This window comes from Neofelis nebulosa, chromosome 2 (assembly GCF_028018385.1).
Source record: "Neofelis nebulosa isolate mNeoNeb1 chromosome 2, mNeoNeb1.pri, whole genome shotgun sequence".
NCBI lineage: Eukaryota > Metazoa > Chordata > Mammalia > Carnivora > Felidae > Neofelis > Neofelis nebulosa.
In genome coordinates, this window is record NC_080783.1 from 59,097,754 (window position 1) to 59,116,399 (window position 18,646).

Below are 18,646 nucleotides of genomic sequence, written 5' to 3' on the forward strand. Positions count from 1 at the left end.
AACTCTGAGATTTAATTTTTTTTTTTTCAACGTTTTTTATTTATTTTTGGGACAGAGAGAGACAGAGCATGAACGGGGGAGGGGCAGAGAGAGAGGGAGACACAGAATCGGAAACAGGCTCCAGGCTCCGAGCCATCAGCCCAGAGCCCGACGCGGGGCTCGAACTCACGGACCGCGAGATCGTGACCTGGCTGAAGTCGGACGCTTAACCGACTGCGCCACCCAGGCGCCCCAACTCTGAGATTTAAAAACTCCAGGGGGACCCAGTCAGTGGGGGCTCCCACACTTTTGTGAGTTATTTCCTGGATCTCTATTACATTCTCACACTGAATATTGGAGAAAAATCCACACTCTTTCTTCCCCACCACGTTTTTGGCAGGGGAAGAGGAAAAGAAACCATTTAAAAATATACCAGAGCATTCTGTTCTTAACAAGGTCTGCCTTCAGAAGGTACTATTTAATCACAGCTTAACCGGCTGGGGTATTATCAGAGCCTAACTAGCCTGGGGGAAGGGAAAGATCCACTTCCAGCCCCCTCTAGCCATCCTGTCTCACTTAGGGGTATGGAGGGACGAGGACTGAGAAGCACATTAGAGGTTCACAGTCCAAAGGCACAGGCACACTAAAAGACAGACCAGATCATAAGATTATAAAACTTCCCTTCCCCTCCACCTTACCATCACATTACTAAAGGCCTATTTATAGCAGTTCCTTTCACTCTGTACATCATAACCAGCTTCCAAGAAAAAATTACAAGATATATGAAAAAGCAAAAAACATAAGTGGAAGAGACAGAGGAAGCCTCAGGACCAGGCTCAGATACAAGAGAGATGTTGGAATTATCACATCAGAAATTTAAAACAACTATAATTAATATACTAAGTTCTCTGATAAGTAGACAGCATGCAAGTACAGATGGGCAATGTAAGCAAAAATATGGAAATTCTAGGAAAGAATAAAAAGAAATGCTAGAGATAAAAAACACTGTAACAAAAGTGAATAATGCCTTTGTTGGACTTATTAGTAGACTGGACACAGCTGAAGAGAGAATCTCTGAGTTTAAAGATACTTCAGTAGAAACTTCCAAAACTGAAAAGCAAAGAGAAAACAGACTGAAAAAAGAAACAACAAAATATCCAAGAACTGGGTACAAAAAATGTAACATATACACAATGGGAATGCCAGAAGAAACGAACAGAAGAAATATTTGAAACCATACTGAATTTCCCCCAAATTATTGTCAGACAACAAACTGCAAATCCAAGATGTTCAGAGAATACCAAACAGGATAAATCCCCCTGCAAAACTACACTTAGTCATATCAGTTTCAAACTACAGAAAATCCTGAAAGAAGCCCAAGGATAAAAATCCATTACCTACAGAGTAGCAAAGATAAGAATGACATCTGACTTCTCAAAAACCATGCAAGTATGAAAAAATGGGAGTGAAACGTTTAAAGTGTTGACAGAGAGGGGTGCCTGGGTGGCTTGGTCGGTTAAGCATCTGACTTCGGCTCAGGTCATGATCTCACGGTCCGTGAGTTCGAGCCCCGTGTCAGGCTCTGTGCTGACAGCTCAGAGCCTGGAGCCTGTTTCAGATTCTGTGTCTCCCTCTCTCTCTGCTCCTCCCCTGTTCATACTCTGTCTCTCTCTGTCTCAAAAATAAATAAACGTTAAAAAAAAATTATTAAAAAAAATAATAAATAAATAAATAAAGTGTTGACAGAGGGACACCTGGGTGGCTCAGTCGGTTAAGTGGTTAAGCGTCAGACTCTTGATTTCGGTTCAGATCATGATCTCACGGTTCATGAGATTGGGATTCTCTCTCCCCTTCTCTTGCTCTGCCGTCCCCCCTCCCCCCGCAATAAATAAATAAATGAAATAAAATAAAAAACAAAGTGTTGACAGAAAAACTCACCAACCTAAAATTCTGTAGCCTACAAAGTTATCCTTCAAAAGTGAAAAAGAAATAAGGACTTTCTCAAACAAATAAATATTAAGGGAATTCGGTGCCAGTAGACCTGCCTTTCAAGAAAGTTTAAAAGAGGTTCTGTAGAGAGAAGGAAAATGATGTATGTCAGACACTTGTATTTAAATAAAGAAAGGAAGAGCGCTGGAGAAGAAATAAGTGTAGGCAAAATAAAAATTTTTACTTCTCTTCTTATTGATCTAAAAGATAACAGTTTGTTCAAAATAATAACAACACTGGATTTGACGATATATGCTTCTATATGTACATATGTATACTTACTTATAAGTATGGCAATAGGAGGAAGAAATTAGGATTATTTTATTATGATAAGGTATTTGCACTACTCATGAAGAGGTATAGTGTTATTTGAAGTGGACTTAGGTTAGTTGTAAATCTATTTTGAAAATTCTAGGGCAAACACTTAAAAAAGGCAAAATAGAAGTATAGCTGATACGCTAAAAAAAAGGATTAAAAATGGAATTACATAAAATGGTCAGTTAAAACCACAAAAGGCAGAAAAGAGGTAACAAATAGAAAATAGTAACAAATGTGATAGCTATTTATCCAACTATTGATTATATCAATAATCACTTTGAATGTCAACAGTCTGAATGCACTAATTAAAAGACAGAGATTGTCAGAGTGAATCAAAAAGCATGACCCAGGAGGAGAATGATATCACCAAAACGGCAGCATAGGAGTTTCTAGCACTCATTTCATCCCAGAAGCATCAATCTAAACAACTATACATGTATGAAAATACCTTCACAAGAGCCAAGGATTCCAGGTGATAGATTACAGAATCTGGGTGAAGCAGAGAAGTAGGAAAAGACTCACTGAGGATGATAAGAAATACATTCATATTGTTCCCATCACCCCTCCTCTAAGCCAGGACAGCCTAGGCTGAGAGAGACCCTCCCCATGGGAGGTGAGTGAAGTGACTATACGATTTCACTGTGGACCCCAGCCAGAGCCACCTTGCCCCAGCACCCAGTCAACACCTACAGCCTTAGGTGCCTCTTTACAGGCTCTCACAAACCCAAGTCCCCACATCACTCCAGTACCTTTAGGCCCCAATGGTCCCAGGGGACTCCCTTGGCTCCAGGTTCCCAGGGGGATGCTACAAACCCAGACCCCTGGCTCATCTGAGTGCTTCCCAGTTCCAGTGGCCCCAGAAGGCTTCCATAGCCGTAGGCTCCTGGTAAGATCCTAAGAACCCAGACTCTTGGCATACCCCAGCACCAGCCACTGCCCACGGCCCTGGGTAGTTCCTGTGGCTCCTGGCTCCCCAATAGTTTGCACACACCCAGGCTCCAAATGAGTACCCACAAACTTAAGCTCCTGGCTGGGCCCAGCACAAGGGTGACCAGCACAGGCCCAGGCTTTCAGTCCACCCCAACACCAGGCCAAACCCTGTGGCCTCAGGCCCCTTACTACCCCCAGCACCATGCTGGCCTCTGTGGATCTAGACTCTAGACAGGCTGCCACAGACCCAGGCTCCTAGCTCATCCCATCACCAGGGCAGTCCCCAAGGCACCAGCCTTAAGGCTTGCTCCAAAGACCCAGGCTCATGGTCTGCACTAGCACTAGTCTGGACCTGTAGACCTAACTTCCCGGCTGGCCCCCCAAGACCACAGGTGACCACAGGATAACTCCTGCAGCCCCAGATTCCAGGCTTACCCTGGTGCCAAGCTGGCCTCTCTGACCCCGGTCTCCAGGCTGGCTCCATGAAATCAGGTTCCTGGTCCATCCCAGTTCTAGATCAGCCCCCGTAGACTCAGATGATAGGCCCATCCCAGTGATCCCTGGTAACTGGTTGGCCCCTAAGGGCACAAAAACTGACCAGTGATGCAAACAGAAACAATCTCTCTAAATAAAATAGGTTGTTTTAGGGGCGCCTGGGTGGCTCAGTTGGTTAAGTATCTGACTTCGGCTCAGGTCATGATCTCCCAGTTTGAGTTCAAGCCCCACGTCAGGCTCTATGCTGATAGCTCAGAGCCTGGAGCCTGGTTTGGATTCTGTGTCCCCCAGCCCCAGTCTCTCTGCCCCTACCCTGCTCTCTCTCTGTCTCAAAAATAAACATTAAAAAAATCCTTTTTAAATAGGCTGTTTTATGTTTGCTTTCTGTGTGTACGTACATATCCATATCCCTATCTACCTACTTACCTCCATATGTTTCTTATAAACAAAACCCTGTTGAGAATTGACTTTATACAGGGCACTGAGCTAAATTCTAGGAACCAAAAATAGGGGTTTATAATCTAGTTGGGAAGACATATATTAAGGGTAATTATGCTATTACAGAATGGCATTTATTCAGTTTGTGAATAGTCTGCTTTGTCAGTGTTCCTATGAAAAAAAAATGTATGATAGACTGAATAATGACCTTCCTAAAATATCCATGTTCTATTCCCAGAACCTGTGAACATGTTACTTTACATGACAAAAGGGACTTGGAAAAAAGTACACAAAGCTATGTGTGATTAAGTGAAGGACCTTGAGATGCGGAGATATTACCCAGGTGGACCAAATCTAATCAGATGAGTCCTGAAGAGTGAAGAACCTTCCCAAACTGGGGTCAGAAGGGGCATGTGACTACAGAAGAGAGGTCTGTAATTGGTTGGCCCCTAAGGGCACAAAAAAATGACTAGTAATACAAACAGAAACAATCTCTCTAAATAAAATAGTTTGTTTTAGGGGCCCCTGGATGGTTCAGTTGGTTGAGTGACTGACTCTTGATTTCGGCTCAGGTCACAATCCCAGGGTTGTGGGATCCAGCCCTGCACTGGGCTCCATGCGGAGAATGGAGCCTGCTTAAGATTCTCTCTCTCCCCCTCTGCCCCTCTCCCCAGCTTGCATGTTCTGTCTCTCTCTATAGAAAAGAAAAGAAAAGAAAAGAAAAGAAAAGAAAAGAAAAGAAAAGAAAAGAAAAGAAAAGAAAAGAAGAAAAGAAGAGAAAAGAAAAGAAGAGAAAAGAAGAGAAAAAAGATCATAAAATACATTTACAGTACTATATTGTATTTATCCAAAAAAAATGCATTATCAGTGGACCCGCATAGTTCAAATCCGTGTTAAGGTTCAACTGTATTTTATATCAATAGAAATGCCTTGTTTGCTGGGATGATAGTCAATTAGACCATCTGAGTATATGGACAGTATCCAAAAGGTCTGGATTTGCGAGTGCCAGTAATAGTCTCCAACAGGTAACAGCTGGAAGGTTATGGTTGGAAGCTTATTCTCATCAGCTTGAAATGATAGTAAGGATCCTATATGGAGGCCCTATGATTTTGGTTAGACAGGGCAGAGTGTACAAGTGAGCCAAATCAATCACAGGTGGGCAGAACCAGGTGTCTGATGCAATCCTGGAGGCAGGCAAAAGACTAGATAATAGATGTTCATAAAGGACTTCAGGAATTGGAGCCCAAATTCCAACAACCAGTGCTAAAGTGAAGCCAAGGACCTGAGGAAGTAGGTGGGCATGGGAGGTCAGAGCAGGATTCAGATGTGGAACACCTTCTAGGAATTTAAAATCAAAATTTTACTTTCCTCTAGGTGGTTGGGTTTTTAACAGAGCCGACATGGAGCTGTAAAGTGACTTTTGCTCAAGGGTATCCTAAAGGCCCTGCCAGACATTTGACGAACAAATGAAGTATATCCCTGCTAGACATTAGACAAACAGATATGTATATCCCTGCTAGACAGCCAACAAACATGTGATAAGCATATCTACAGGATGATTAGCAGCCGTTAGTTCATACATCCTGCATTTGCTCACTCTTCTCAAGGCTAAGGCCTCACCTCTTTGGTATTGCTAAGGGAAATATACATAAGACTGTAAGGTAATTTATCTCTCCATTAGCTGATACTGCTCTGCTATCTAATAGATTTTTATCTCTTTGTACATTCCTATTTCATTTTACTCTCCAGTGAGGGTTTTCTGATCTAGGCTCTATAGCAGGAGCTACGGAAGTACTCTGTATTGCACAGGAATTTTCTACACTTTGAATCTAGAGAGGGGCTTTAATAATATATACGAATCTGAAAAATAGTACAGAGAATAACAATTTTATTTTTTATTTTTTTTAATGTTTATTTCTGAGACAGAGACAGAGCATGAGTCGGGGAGGGGCAGAGAGAGAAGGACACACAGAATCTTAAGCAGGCTCCAGGCTCTGAGCTGTCAGCACAGAGCCCAACGTGGGGCTCAAATTCATGGATGGCAAGATCATGACCAGAGCTGAAGTTGGCCTCTTAACCAACTGAGACATCTAGGTGCCCTGAGGGGAGGATTTTTTATTTATTTGTTTGTTTGTTTTTTTAATATAATTTATTGTCAAGTTGGCTAACATACAGTGTATACAGTGTGCTCTTGGTTTTGGGGGGTAGATTCCCATCATTCATCGCTTACATACAACACCTAGTGCTTATCCCAACAAGTGCTCTCCTCAATGCCCATCACCCATTTCCCCCTCTCCCCCGCTCCCCTCCATCAATCCTCAGTTTGTTCTCTGTATTTAAGAGTCTCTTATGGTTTACCTCCCTCGAGGGGAGGATTTTTTAAATAAGACACCAAATGTGTAAACTATGAAGGAAACGATTAGTAAAGAGCCATATTTTAGAAAATAACATCTCTGAAGAAAGATAAGAGGAATTATGGTTATTTCTCAAAAACTGAAGTTTTAAGAGACAGTGAAGTGACCGCACTGGGGTTGCTACCTAATCCACAATACAGTAAATGTACTGGCTTAGTTATTGAGTGTGTCATAAAATTACTTCATCTAGTTTCACCCACAGCTTTCTGACTGGGATTTGATAATGGCACTATAGTGAAGAAATGGTGTATATACACAAGACACAAAGACAGTGATCAGTTTTGTTTTGTTTTGCTTTTCTCTACAAAGGACAAACAAACGGTTTTCACATGAGGAACAACGTCCTGATAGGAATTTGGCTATGGAAATGGATTTCTGAAGGAAGCTGTCAGATTCAGTGTCTCCTTTTCTATATCATGAGAACATATTTCTCGCCACAGAGCACTGAGACTCCAGAAATTTTTTTCTGTTCTCCTCTAAGACAAATATTCTTGCCTGTCCCCAAAACAGATATATAACTTCTAGTTTATTCCCTAAATGAGTAGCTCTTGGACAGTAGTTTGCATTAGAATCATCTACAGAATCTAGAAAAAAAAATTCACATCTTGGCCCTGATCCCAGTGATATTGACTTAGTAAGTCTGGCTGGGGCCCTGGCATCTGTATCTTTAAAATGCATATTCCCAAGTGGTTCTGGTGTGAAGCCCTGGTTGAGAACTATTCCTATAGATCTTTGGACTACTGACTATGATTAAACATTCTGCTTTTTTACACTCTGTACCTCAATCCTTATGACCGATCCCCACCCTTGTGTTCTTCCATTTATTTGATCATTTGACTCTCCCATGTCCTTGATCAGTAACCCATACTAACATGCAAATCGTATTAACAAATCATGTATACAGCAAGCAGATAGCCTGTTAGCACCAACTCTCTGGCTTAGCATAATGAAATGAGAAGACTGAACACATGAGAAAATGCTGAGAAAGAAAAATGACACAGTGTTGAAAACACAAGATTGAGGCCTAAAAGAGGAAACAATAGAAAGCTCTCGTCAGATTGCAGGAAGTGTCCAAATCCTATCCCTCCCTTTATCCTTCTGTAGAATATTACCAATAGCACCATCTCTGCACCAGTTGTCTCCTTACCAACAGCTTCCCTGTTGGTTGCTTAATCTCAGTGGGACTGATACAAAAGTTCCCTATTTCCCTTTCTAGGAGCCAGGGAAGGAGACAAATTTCTCTTACTTGAGTTACTTTGTAATTACCTCTACTAATGCAGTACAATTTTTTGAAATGTCTAGCTACTCCCATGGAGGCTTTTTCTTCTCCAACCTCCCAACACAGGCTAAACTCCCTGTAACAAAGGTCACCTTCCCTTCATGCTCACCACCTTCTGAAGTTAGCACAGGAATTTAGGACAAATAAGAAAACTGGCCATTTCCTTCATACTGTAATTTTTGACACACGTGGTTGGATGAGCAAAATTACAGTGGTTGAAAGAGATATTCAAACATGCTTCTTCACTGGGACCACTGCTTGTACTTTGAAGATTTCTAAAAACGGTTTCAATTGCCCTCGGGGATAATCTTCTTTTGCCTCTAAAACAAACAATTCCATGGATAAAGAAAATGTGATGTATATACAATGGAACATTACTCAGCAATCAAAAGAAATCTTGCCAGTTGCAACTGTGTGGATGGAGCTAGAGTGTATTATGCCAAGCAACATAAGTCAGTCAGAGAAAGAAAAAGACCATATGATTTCACTCACATGTGGAATTTAGGAAACAAAACAGATGAACATAGGGGAAGGGAAAATAAAGAGAGGGAAGCAAACAGTAACAGAGTCCTCACTTATAGAGAAATGAACTGAGGGCTGCTGGAGGGAAAGTGGTTGGGGAGATGGGTTAAATGGGTGATAGGCATTAAGGAGGGCACTTGTTATGATGAGCACTGGGTGTTACATGAAAGTAATAAATCACTAAATTGTACTCCTGAAGCCAATATTACACTATATGTTAACTAACTAGAATTTAAATAAAAATTTGAAAAAAAAATGCAAGTGGTATATCACAAAAATAAAATACATACATACATAAATAGGTAAAATGAAATGAAATGAAATAAAATAAACAATTCTATTCACTATGGCAAATATTGGGCTTAAACTCTTAATACTAGTTCTTGGTTTGATGAATACCATTATGTTAAAAAAAAAAAAAAAAAGTCCTTGACCAGCTACTGAGGCAACATATGAAATGAAATTTCTAAGAACCTTGTGGGAATTTTATCAAATTTTAACATTACTATAAACATCGTCTCCAAAATATTTGAGCATAATAAACCCCTGTAAAGGCATTTGAGTTAGGCCATTAAAACTAATAAGCCAGGCTTGAGGATATAATCATGCTATTAGATATAAAAGCCTAGATTGCAGCCCACTTAACACTGCACTGAGAAGCTTACGCTTATCAACTTTATCCTCCAAGAACAACCATCTCCAAATCTAGTGCCCAGGCCTCTTTCTGACTAGGTTCCTAAATGAGTTTTTGAATTCTGGGGATATTTAAATATGTGTAGAATTCACTATTGGGACACTATCATAATTAGTCTATGTCACGAGCAAAAGATGATACTCCCATGATTTATTGTTTCAGCCATTGTCAGTTACAAAAATGATCACAGAGACTTGAGTTCTGACTTGTTCTCTGTCAATTATGTTGGTTGACAGTTGAAAGAAGCAGAATAAGAGCAGATGTTTCCCTTTGAAGTGATTCTCTAAAACCAGAAACTTTACAAACTTATACAGCTGGCATTCCAATAGTTAGGAGGTCAACAGATATTTATCAAGGGTCTGCTATGTGCCAAGCACTGTTCCAGGCACTGAGGATACTATGGAAATCAACACAGATAGAGAACCTGTCCATCAAAAGAAGGAAGAGGACAAGAACTCCTTAAAATACATACTCTACTGGGAGAATGTTTCTGACGTTTGTGCTTAATTGTTGTGCTGAAGAGGTGTTAGATTTCTCTTGAGCTCGTTATTTACTCAAAAGTTCTACCCATTTATTTTGTTTTGTTTTTATTTTTATATATTTTTTTAATATATGAAGTTTATTGTCAAATTGGTTTCCATACAACACCCAGTGCTCATCCCAAAAGGTGCCCTCCTCAATACCCATCACCCACCCTCCCCTCCCTCCCACCCCCCATCAACCCTCAGTTTGTTCTCAGTTTTTAAGAGTCTCTTATGCTTTGGCTCTTTTCCACTCTAACCTCTTTTTGTTTTTTCCTTCCCCTCCCCCATGGGTTTCTGTTAAGTTTCTCAGGATCCACATAAGAGTGAAACCATATGGTATCTGTCTTTCTCTGTATGGCTTATTTCACTTAGCATCATACTCTCCAGATCAATCCATGTTGCTACAAAGGGCCATATTTCATTCTTTCTCATTGCCACGTAGTACTCCATTGTGTGTATAAACCACAATTTCTTTATCCATTCATCAGTTGATGGACATTTCATAATGGCTTTTCCCATAATTTGGCTATTGTTGAGAGTGCTGCTATAAACATTGGGGTACAAGTGCCCCTATGCATCAGTACTCCTGTATCCCTTGGGTAAATTCCTAGCAGTGCTATTGCTGGGTCATAGGGTAGGTCTATTTTTAATTTTTTGAGGAACCTCCACACTGTTTTCCAGAGTGGCTGCACCAATTTGCATTCCCACCAACAGTGCAAGAGGGTTCCCATTTCTCCACATCCTCACCAGCATCTATAGTCTCCTGATTTGTTCATTTTGGCCACTCTGACTGGCGTGAGGTGATAGATCTGAGTGTGGTTTTGATTTGTATTTCCCTGATAAGGAGTGACATTGAGCATCTTTTCATGTGCCTGTTGGCCATCTGGATGTCTTCTTTAGGGAAGTGTCTATTCATGTTTTCTGCCCATTTCTTCACTGGATTGTTTTTCGGGTGTGGAGTTTGGTGAGCTCTTTATAGATTTTGGATACTAGCCCTTTGTCCATTATGTCATTTGCAAATATCTTTTCCCATTCCGTTGGTTGCCTTTTAGTTTTGTTGGTTGTTTCCTTTGCTGTGCAAAAGCTTTTTATCTTCATAAGGTCCCAGTAGTTCATTTTTGCTTTTAATTCCCTTGCCTTTGGGGATGTGTCAAGTAAAGGTTCTACCCATTTATTAACGAGCATCAAAGATCTTCTTACTCCAAAATCAAAGTTAAATCTGAAGTTTTCTCCACTTCCTCTTTATATTTTACAAAGTTGCTTAGAGTTACAGGTTTTCATCTTAGAGATTACTTAGATTACAAAATTCTCTACACACTTATGAGTCTTTCTTTAATAATAGTTTATAAAATAAATGTTGTCTATGAGAACATTTTTAAATGAGCAAACTAGTAATAAAAACAGGTGTAATTTTTTTGTTTTTCATTTTTATGTTTCTGATCTCTAACCCCTTAACAACAACAACAACAAAACAGTGGTTGAAACAAAACCACAAGTATCAAGAAGCTAAGTCCTTCTTGTTGGATGGACCTCCAAAGCCATCATGCTTTTATTGTATGATTTCTGCACCCTATCTTACCTAAGTAGTTTAGCTTTCAGTTTTATAACCTAGTAACTCTGGTTTTATCCTTTTCCTGCTTAACTTTTTAAATGCTTGCCCAGAAAAAGCCTCTGCCTATTTAACCACATCTGAGCCTTACCCAAGGTAAATAAGACCAATAACAAGGTGAGAGGTTTACATTCCACTTTCCTCACTGGTTTAAATATACATATATATATATGTTATATATAATATATATATTTTTTTACATTTACCAGTTCATTACAAAAGGATATGATAAAGGGGGATACAGATGAACATCCAAATTGGAAGAGAGGCATAAGACAAGGTATGTGGGACTGGGTGCCAAGCTCCATGCCCTTTCTGGGAAAGCCACTCTCCCAGCACCTCCACGTGTACACCAACCTGGTAGCTCTGTATGAATATTTTACTAGCAGATTGAAAGGGGGGTAGTTATTATGTAATTGCGAAAACACAAACACACATACATAATATATGTATGTGTATATTTTTTTATATGTGCGTATTAAAAGGTACTTTTAAGGGTTTTAGCTTGATAGTCCAGAAATTAAATTATTTAATTATAGCATTTAAAGTAACCAAAAAACTCCCACAATTTGGGAGAATATTTAAATAAGGCTATAAACCTGGGCCAAAGGAAAAGCTGGAAAAAATAAGAAATCCAGCTATTATAAAAAAGCTATATGACAGTTGCTTATATCAAATAGTTCCCATTGAATAAAAGAACATTTTAACATTCTGATAGCTGGTAGGCCATTTGGGTTAGTCAATCATTGAAAAACCATTTATGGAACATCTAAGGATATAAAGATTAACCTTATAAAGATTAAGCCTTAGCCTTATATAAATTCATATATTGCACGGTATCAATGTTCTTATTCTATTTTATGTGTGGATTTTGTATACCTAGTTTAATATACAGTAGTGGCTTTTAAATTTGTTTTAGAAAAATATTTACTATTAGGTACCGTTCACCATTTCCATATGGCCAAAATATACACTTTATGACTTATTCCATGCTTTTTCTTAATAAAATTAATGTATTTTTTTTTTTTGGTAGAAATTTTGGGAACTATTCTACACAGAAAAAAAAATCATGGCTATTTCTACCACTCAGAGATATTTACTGTTAACATTTTCTTCTAGAATTTTTTTCTACACATTTGATTGTGGGTAACAGAAAACCCAATTCAACCTTGCTTAAACAATAAAGAAAACTGATTGGCTCACATGAATGAGAAGTCCACAGGCTTCAGGTAATCATGGCTTCAAGTGAAGCTTGATTCTATAACTCAATATGTCATCAAGGACCGTTTGTTTCCTTTTCTCTGCTGTGCCTTCCTTGGTGTCTGCATCATTCTAAGACTAGCTCCTCTCATGGTCCCAAGATGGCCACCAGTATCTTCCTCCTGTCCAGCAAGCAAGAGACAGCATTCTCAGCAAAAGTCCTAAGAGTCATTCATCAAACTACCTTAGAGCCAATGCCCACCCTGACTAAATCACCAAGTCCAAAGGGATGGAAAGTACTGATTGGATAGCCTAGGTTAGTCACACCACCTCTGAAGACAAAGTGAAGATCGCTTCTCTGGAATCATATGTATCCCTAAAGAGAAATGGAAAGGTGATATGGAGTTTTAAAGAAACTAAAAAAAAAAAAAAATCATATTAGACATGTCTTCCTCTTTGCACATCTTTGGTAAGACTCTATGGATGGCCCAGAGTGCCACTTTTTCAAGGAAGATCATACTCAAAATTTCAATAGGGAATACCTGATAGGTAAAAAAATTATATAGATCTATATATATGGATAAAAATGTTAATTATACATTATTATATTTAAAAGGTTATTAAAAACCATGCATATAAAAAAATCATATGATCCTATTTTCTTAATCTACATATGCATAGAAAAAAGGTACTTACATAATAAAATGTATGTGAAAGCATACAGAAATTATCTGTACGTGTTGTGATTTTTAGTTTCTTCATTCCTTTCTCTATTATATTAATATTTCATAATTATTTACTACATTCAAAATCAGAAAAAAAAAATTAGAGCTACTTCATTACAGAAAAAAGCAAAATTTGCCAGGAATCTACATTATATGACACTGCCTCAACATCTATCCTACATGACCCTTGTCATTATACAAACCACTTGGTTTATTCCTCCTGTCAATCTTGATCGACTAGAGTTGGGGGAAATGAGGGTATCGTGTTGCAGGATTTTTTTACCTCAATACCTAGGGTTTGTTGTCTTGCTGCTTCGAAGAATGAAGAGGTGGACACGAAATGAGCAGCAGGCAAAGTTTATTAAAGTACAAGATTAGAAAGTAAGGATAGTATGAAAGCTCTTTTGACAGACGGGACATTTGAAAGTGAATGCCTGTGACTACAGGCAAGGGTCCTTGTTTTATAAGGTACTGGTCACCCCCTCCCCCCCTTTACCCTCCCTTTTGTTCCTCCTAAGGTTCTACCCTTATTGGCTTGATAGCTCTAGGTGCTGGTTGTTTCCTGATTGGCTCATTTCTAGTGTATGAGGGGTGGTCTATGGCCACACCTTTCCTTGTGGATCATCCATTTTATGGTCTACTTTTTTTTAGTCAGATCTCTTTGTCAAATTACTGAGGGAAACCTGAGGGGGAGGAGGTAATGTCTGTTACATTCTTAAGAGGAACCTTACACCTGAGGGGCTTTGCTGTGGTCAGATCCTCCCAGCATTGTTCCAATATGTTTTCTCCACCCAGGGACCTCAGGTCCTATCCTTTCCCTCTCTCCCTACTGAATTGAATCTTTTCCTACCATATCAGTGTGTGTGAAGGAACAGGTCCTGTTTATTCGTAAGTAAGAATTAAGATTAATTTACAGCTTCCCTCCATTAGTTTGAATAACTTTTAGCTTTTCTGCCCTTCTTTCAGTTAATAGTATATGTAGGTCAGCATCTTACAGACTGATTAGCAGCTATGAAAGTGAAATTGAATGGTTTTCTTCTGGCATTCAGTAATTACCTATCTAAGAATGATTTTTTAATGAAGTCTTTCATCTCTGTATACATTTTATTCCTAGAATTTCCCTGTACAAGCTGCTCTTCTCAGAAAACTCATCCACTCCATACAGGTATCTCCAAACTACATGTTTGGAGCTTCTGTTTTCTCTTGAGCTTCTGTTTTCTCTCTAGGTGCCTATCAGCAATCTCTACTTACATGTGTTGATACCTTCAGGAGCAGTTAGTTTACAGGACAGTGAGCACTTACATTCCCAATCCCTTGCACCAACTAGCTGGGTGCTCTTAGACCAACTGCTGAATCTCTAGGACCTCCGATGGAGAGGATGATGACAACTCCTTCAAGAGAGGAGACTGAACTAGATAATTTATCAAGGTTTTAGATTTTAGACCTAAAATCAAATTCATTATTTTCTTCTTGTAACTGCTTCTCTCATTTGAAATATTTTTTCCTTTCATCTTCAGATAGTAGAACAATAGAAAATAAAGGAACTTTAGAACTAGGAAGGCCATTAGAGGCTGCCTGGCTCAATTCCTGTTCCTTACTGTAATGGAGTAAGTACTTGGGTTATCTCTTTACTCTTCTTTGGTCTTATCAGTAATCCAGTCCCCTCACTTCTCCTTTTGTGATGTCTCTCAGGCCATTTCCATTCTTTTCATTATCATCACTCCAGAGTATGTATGTCTTTACTTCCTAGAGTCTAGGTTCTTCCCAAAGTCTTCTGCTTTTCTTGCTTCCAGTCTTTCAACTGATCCTGGGAAAGCTTCCAGATTACATATCCAAAAACAATGTGATCATTATGACACATTCCTGTCAAAACATATTTAATGGTTTTACTGTGGTCAGAGGATAAGGCCCAAACTCTAAGACCAACCTAAGGAACCTCCTAGAGGTTGACCTTAACTTACCTTTCCAGGTATATCTTCATGTATTCTCCTAAAAGTCAAAACTCAGTATGTATTTAGTTGAATGAATCTTCATACTTGCTAAACAGAAATCCTTTTAGTCTTGAGATAGTATATTCAGAAGATTAAAAAAAAAAAAACAAAGTAGCCAGGTTCAAAGGGAAAATATAAGGCCATTAAGAGTGAAGGTAGAGAACAAAGGTGAAGTGAGAACAGGAGTAGAATGCATGACTTTTCTATAGTTTCAGTTTCCACTCATTTTTCCTGCTTAGTTTTCTGAACTTTTAACCAATCCTTAGCTTACTGTGATTTTTCAAGTTGAGCCATACAAATTTGTTTCTTTGCACTAAAACTACCAAGATGATAGGAAGACACTGAAGTTGCCAGACTGAAAAAATTTAAAGATGCAAAGTAGAGCCTGTGGAGATATTAAATGTAATATTATAAATATCTTAAATTTGAAACAATATTGACTCTGAAAGACTAATACAAATACAAGCTTTCATCAGGTTTAAAATGGAGCTCTATATTTGGGACCACTTCATTTCAAGCTCAGGAAGTTTTCCACCAATATAAGGAATTTCCTCTCACTACACTAAGGGAATATGCATGTAGTTTTCCCACACAACAAAAACACAAATAGAGACTGGGCGCTTGCTTATTGTATCTAAATTAAACACAGTGCCAAAACTACATTTTAAGCTCTGATTCAGGAAGGTCAAGGTCGCACTGCCTTGGGAAAGGGGAAAGGCAAGATTCTAACCCAGGTCCTCTTTTAAACTCTGTGCTATCAAATGACTAGTCAAACCAACACATGAACTAGCGGGTCACAAGAAGTTGGGAGTTAGGCGGTAGGACGAGATGCTTCCACACCTGAATTGAAAACGACGAAAACGAGACTGCAAAGGCGCCCACCGCAGCCGCCATTTTGCGAGAGCCGAGTACCGGAAGTCTCGCCGCGGGAGTCTAGCAGTTGGGCGGCTAGCAGCCGGCGGCGCGGGGGCGGAGCCAAGGACGGAGTGTTTCCCCCACCTCTCGGCGGCCGAAGGCGGTGCCTGAGGGCGGGACCAGAGACCCAGCGTCTCGGAGGCTCGCGGCGAGGGAGGAGCCTAAGGCGGGGCCGAGGACGTGTGCTCGGAGGCTCGTGGCGAGGGGCGGGGCTTGAAGGCGGGTCCAGGGGTCAGGAGGCTCGGAGGTTTCCAGGGCGGTGCAGCTCTTAGACTTGAGGCCGGGGGCGGAGCCTAAAGGCGGGGCGAGGCGGGGCCGCGCGGCCGGCGCGGGGAGGAGCTGACCTGGCCACCGCACACCCGCATCTCACTTTCTCGGAACGTGACAGAGCTGCTGTAGTCGGCCTCCAGCAGCCCGCAGCTCTCAGTGGAGAGGGCTGGGGTGGGAGATGACGGTGATTTCCTCCCTGGTTGGCCCACCACGAGCATCGACTCCCTTCTCGTGGCCCAGGGGCTGCAGACATAGCAGGTGAGATGGGGCCCCGGGACGCGAATCTACCCGGCCCAGGCTCGGCCTTGCGTACCCTTGGTGCCCCCATCCCCGCCCCTCGGGTCTGGGCAGGTGGGCAGTGCCCCGCCCTTGGCACCCTGGCTGCGTGCAGTCAGCTGTCGGCGCCTGTCCCGCAGCGTTCGCTTTTAGGACCTCCGGAGCCACCCAGGAAGATTTAACATAGGGGAAGGGACAGCTTGTCCCCTCCAGTGACAGACAGAACTGCCATACCCCAGTTTGAGGAGCACCTCATTGCACGTACGTCCACGCTGTCATTCTCGGACTCTTCCTTTTATCCCGAGGGGTGGCCTCAGTATCTGCTCTGGGAGCTCCTGCCCAGCTACCTAGAGCACTGCACCGAATTTTCTTCCTTACCCCGTTTTGGAGCATGTCAGTTACCACGACGTTGTTAATCCCATGTCCTGAGGAAGCTGAGGGACCAACTTTTTATCCCAGGCACAGACCCCATTCTGCCTTTCCGTTTCCAGTACCGTCTGCCCAGGCAGCTGGTCTCTGGGCAGCCTGTTTGGTTAAGGTCCCTCCACATCCTTATCTTGGAGGGCCAAAGTCTGTGCCTGCTGACAAGGGAAGAGGCAGTGCTCAGCGCTCCCCACCCTGGGTCTCTAGGGAGGACATTTGGTCCTCTGCAAGTAGGTGGGAGTGGGTGGATGGTGTGACTGTTGATGTTGAAGAGTGCTTTAATAGTACCGTAGTATATTATGCTTTTCCCACAGGATCGTGGATATTGGGTGTGTGAGAACAGACAGTCTAAGAGTTTAAAGCTTTCTCTTGGAAATAAATCAGAGCCCCCTTCCCCATTTTCACTTAATAGTGGCAGTTGTTTACAGTCTCAGTGGTTCCTTCACGTTGTCAACCAAATATCAGTGGCTAGAAGTGGTTTGTGTATAGCATTTCTCCACTCCCCACCCCAGTGAGTGGCCAGTGAGCAGTCTTTTACTATGACAGGTCAACTTGTTTGTTCTGTTAGCAACCCCTGTTTTTAATGAGATGAAAAGACTGGATGCGATTTTTTAAAAACTTCCGTTGCTGTGGTTCCTGTTCATTTTAAAAGAATGCTTTAAAGAGCATATACTCTTCCCACTGCGGGGGGGGGGGGGGGGGGAGGATGAGAAACCTTTGTAAGTGCTTTTTGGTGGTTTTGACCTTACCTCTGTTAGCAAGTATTGTTTTTATAATATGGAGGAACATTAAAGGAATCTTTATGGGTAGGGGCAGATTACTTTTCAAAGTTTTTCTTTTAATTTTTGACTAACTGAAAGTTAATCATGGGCAGTGCTACAACTATTTGACCATCACCTTGAGAAAATGAAGAGCTCTCCCTTCCCTGCTATAAACTATTTGAGATCAAACTGAATTAAAGTGAACTCCTCTTAGTTTGGAATGAAACAAAAGTTGATAACCTATGACCCATCCCATCTCTCTATTGTTTTTTTTTTCTTTTAGTTTATTTTTATATATTTTGAGGAGGGGGTGGGGTGGGGAAGAGAGCTAGAGAGAGAGAGAGAATACCAAGCAGACTCCACACTGCTAGCACAGAGCCTGACTCGGGGCTCGATCTCACAAACCACACCCATCTCTCTATTTTAGTTGGAGAATCTTTAATACCAAGTCTGAAGAACTGGCCTAAGACAATGAATTATATTTAATTTGTTACTGTTCTTAGGACCACAATTCCTGATAGCAGTTGCTACCATTTCTTGAAGACCTACAGTGTGATAAGCTACTGTGATAAGCTGGGTGAATTTACAAATTCTGAGTGTGAACTTATAAAATCTGTGTGAACAATAAAATCTCCACTCCTCACAATATCCCTTTAAGGAAGTGTTTACTCTCATTTTACAGTTGAAGAAGCTAAGGTTCAGAGAGGGCCCTTAACTTGCCCAAAGAGTTGATAAGTGAAAAGGCTCAAAATTGGGTTCAGGTCTATTTGACTCTTTTAATTGAACAGCCACTATTTGGGGCGCCTGGGTGGCTCAGTCGGTTAAGCAGCCGACTTTGACTCAGGTCATGATCTCATGGTCCGTGAGTTCAAGCCCCGCGTTGGGCTCTGTGCT

The 18,646-nt window shown here is 40.9% G+C and overlaps 1 protein-coding gene and 1 long non-coding RNA gene across 4 annotated transcripts in view; one reads left to right on the forward strand and one right to left on the reverse strand.

Annotated features, from left to right (window-relative positions):
- The window catches only part of LOC131502695 (uncharacterized), a 126,596-nt gene extending 110,371 nt beyond the window's left edge, over window positions 1-16,225 (reverse strand). Inside the window, exons 1-2 of one of the 2 annotated variants that reach the window (XR_009257123.1) lie at window positions 15,948-16,225; window positions 12,395-12,573 (exon numbers count right to left, since the gene is read on the reverse strand). This is a non-coding gene — a long non-coding RNA (uncharacterized LOC131502695). The remainder of the gene's footprint in view (window positions 1-12,394; window positions 12,574-15,947) is intronic. The other variant, XR_009257124.1, reaches the window with a different exon arrangement.
- Window positions 16,226-16,246: 21 nt separating this feature from the next.
- The window catches only part of GPR155 (G protein-coupled receptor 155), a 48,677-nt gene continuing 46,277 nt past the window's right edge, over window positions 16,247-18,646 (forward strand). Inside the window, exon 1 of one of the 2 annotated variants that reach the window (XM_058713533.1) lies at window positions 16,247-16,550. The gene's annotated coding sequence lies outside the window, so the exon portion shown is untranslated. The remainder of the gene's footprint in view (window positions 16,551-18,646) is intronic. The other variant, XM_058713527.1, reaches the window with a different exon arrangement.